This window comes from Aplysia californica, unplaced genomic scaffold (genome assembly GCF_000002075.1).
Source record: "Aplysia californica isolate F4 #8 unplaced genomic scaffold, AplCal3.0 scaffold01107, whole genome shotgun sequence".
NCBI lineage: Eukaryota > Metazoa > Mollusca > Gastropoda > Aplysiida > Aplysiidae > Aplysia > Aplysia californica.
In genome coordinates, this window is record NW_004798377.1 from 172781 (window position 1) to 176063 (window position 3283).

The 3283-nt window shown below is 39.3% G+C and overlaps 1 protein-coding gene across 1 annotated transcript in view; it reads right to left on the reverse strand.

Moving 5' to 3' along the window:
• LOC101863474 (poly [ADP-ribose] polymerase tankyrase) overlaps positions 1–1269 on the reverse strand; it is a gene marked incomplete in the record, with an annotated part of 96184 nt that extends 94915 nt beyond the window's left edge. The window contains 1 exon segment of the mRNA XM_013090014.2: positions 994–1269.
• Between the last annotated feature and the right edge of the window lie 2014 nt (positions 1270–3283).

The following is a 3283-nucleotide window of genomic DNA, read 5'->3' on the forward strand; positions in this document are numbered from 1 at the left end:
TGCCCCCCTGAATTTGACCATAATTTGATGTTTTGCAATTAGGTTTGATTGGCTATATAGAAATCTAATAGGCCTATCGGCACGAGCATTAAAAAGTAATCGTTTTTAGAACCAGAAGTAATCGTTGGTGGGGTCAAAACGCGTATCCCTAAACGGGACCGCAACTGTACAGTACAGGAGTGCCGTTATTTTCATCATCGATTAACACACTCCCACCACAGTATTCATGGCGAAAACACACGTCTCCCAGCGCGCGCGCGCTGTACACCAACAGTACACACTGAGTGACCCCGGCGGCCTGCCCGGAAGGTCCGACATAACCGGCGGCTGATAAGATTCGCATCTCAGCACAAACGTAGGACAAGAGTTAAGTTAATAATAGTGATAGGCATGCTATGCTATGCTTGCTAGATCTAATAAAACATCTGATGAGATGTTATTATCATGCATGCAGTATTACTATGAGATCTCTATACTAGATCTAGATCTAGATCTAGATCTAGAGATATATAACAATTAAATCTAAATACATAAACATCTACTGCATAACAAGAGTCCTCAACCAAAACAAAAGTTGCATACATAGTAGACTAAGACTGGCATTGCCTGCTGGCTCATGGACATAGAGTGCTGAATGAAGTTGAAGAGGCACTGATTGTGACTCTAAAACTGCCCTCATCAAACCAAGTGGGCAAGTGTCCATCATCATGCCTCCTTCAATGATGCAGAGTTTTGCTTGGTGTTGTGTTTGATCATCACACTACAGACATAGATGTTGCATTTGACAAAGCGACAAAGTATAAAGGCCCAACCTGGAACCATAGAATATCAGTTCAGTGTTTCCAACGTAAAGCCAAAGCGGCCCACTATTATTAGGACTGTTCCGCTAGCCTGGGTTGTCAATCGCCGCTCTTCCTCAGTCAGCAACAATCTAAGATGGACGAAAATATTAAATAATAAACGAAGATGCCAGGTTCTTAGCTAGTGCATTACCTCAGACTCCGTCTCTCTTGCTTTCCGACGAAAGACTTAAGAGATTTGTCGACAATTGCAAAGCACGCGTGCAAAATCTTGTGTAAACTTATGTTTGAATGCCGGTGGCAGCCTAGTACAAGGCCGCCATTTTCCAGCTGATACAACACTTAAGTGAAAACAGATCGGTAGCACATTTAAATTTGTTTTGTAAGAGTGAGACTGAGCGTGAAAATCAATTATGGTACAATCTATTAAAATACTACAAATAATTGAAACAGTATTTCATTACTTTGAGAGGAACATAGAAAAACTGGAAGAAAAATATTGACAGCGTTTTTCTTCAAAAGATCATTTTGATCAATTGCCAGAACAGCGAAAACAATCTTCGCGGTTTTGTTGGAGTTTTTATGGTACCGTACTTTTTCTAAAAGTCGAGCTATCAAAAAATTACATTTCTACTGCTTTTTTCTTCATTTTAAAAGCAAAATATAAAAGGAAAACTTATGAAAATTTACGAATGCCACTGGATAAACGTATTATTTACTAGTTAACACTATTTCTACTTTTAAAATGTGAACAAAATTGGATGAAAAGGGTGTACCGTACTTCTTATGTAAAACCGCTATCTTCAGTGCGAGATAGCAAACTCTTCAATGCGAGCAAGCAAACTTCTTTCGAAAGGACAGAATCTAGCCCACATGTACACAACATCGTATTTTGAAATTGCTATTTTTTTAGAGGGGGGGTAGCCTAATGAGTAATTCATTGCTTTCAACATATTTCGTATAAGAATACTCAAAGCTCATACTTAAAGGACTGTCCACTAGCTATTTCTCAAAGCCAGCTATGTATTTAATTGTCGTCATCATCAAATGCCATCTGCGATAGACATCGATGACCATGGTCCTCCATTACATGCCTTTGATCAGATGCTCTAAAAAAGCTACATTATCCTGACTTTTTCCCGTTACCCATCTGTTTGGGTTCTCCAAATAGGTTGCTCTGGGCCTACCCCTCGCCTCGTTTGCCCTCGATTCTGCCAGTGAGAACTATATATATACATGTATATCATATATGTTCAAGACCTATTTGTGTATATTCTATTCTGTTGTCCCCTAAACTGCATATTTGTCTTTTCCTGAATATTTTTTATCAATGAGCGTCCCACGTGGGCTTCTTCACGTTCAAGTTCAACCAAAGATTCTTAAAATTAAAATAAAAAATAAAAAACACTTCGCTTCGTTTAATCGTCTAGTCCTGCCGGCTTTGCATGAGGGTGTAGTAGAACAGCTGCAGCTGAATCTAAACTCCAATAATAAATGAAGATAATTACAAATTAAGATTTAACCCATTTTCTTTTTCGTTAAACTAAATATAGTTAATATAAAAAAAATAAAAGGGCTTTGACGGCCAACACTTAAAACATTTTTTTTTAACTGGACTTATTTTCATCAACTTCACACTATGCACCCTCATCTGAGTGTACAAGTATAGGCGGGCCTACCATCTACTAGTTTTCTCCTTGCATTGATAGTCCACTTGTAAACTGAAGGGAGGGGGCTCTCGTGGTCAGGAGGTTATGGTGTTTGCCTCTCATTCAGAATAGTCCTGGGTTCGAATCTGGACAGCAACGGGAAATTTTCTTCTCTAAAATATTTTCTCCTTTCATCCCTCTGTTCTCTAACCATTTCTGTCGTCTGCTTTCGTCTCCACTTTCTGCCCCCTCCCCCTCTCCACCTTCCCTTTGCCCCCTCCTCTGGGCTCCTACCGATACGACGTGCTTAATGTTGTCTCGCTCCTGACTCTTTCTGCAGCCTTACTGCCCTAACTCCTCAGCTCCTTCTTACTGTTGTCTACAGTCTTTCATCCTCATCCCTGATCTCATATGGTAGGTATGATCTACACCATAGCCTTCTCAGAGGTCCGTAGTGCAAGTTGAACACGATAAAGATCTCTTGGTGGAAATCGATGCGTGTAGGCTTCCTACTGAAAAATCTTTAATGTTTCCCGCGCTCCCATGTTTATATATGCAGTTGTGAGCTCCGTAAAATACTTTTAAAAAAATAAAAATCTTTTAAAAAGCCCGAAGGGACATACTCACTTGGTCGCTTTTAAAGCACATTAAGGGGGCTATCCCGAAAAGTATGCTGTTTAAACGAGAAAATCGAAGGTAAAGTTTTTGCCCCTCGTTCAATTTCTTGAAAACAGAAGGAGAGTTTTCTCTATAACTATAACAAAACAAATACATATTTATTTATATAATATACACCAATGAAACCAAACTTCTCCTATATAAGGTAGGGCAATG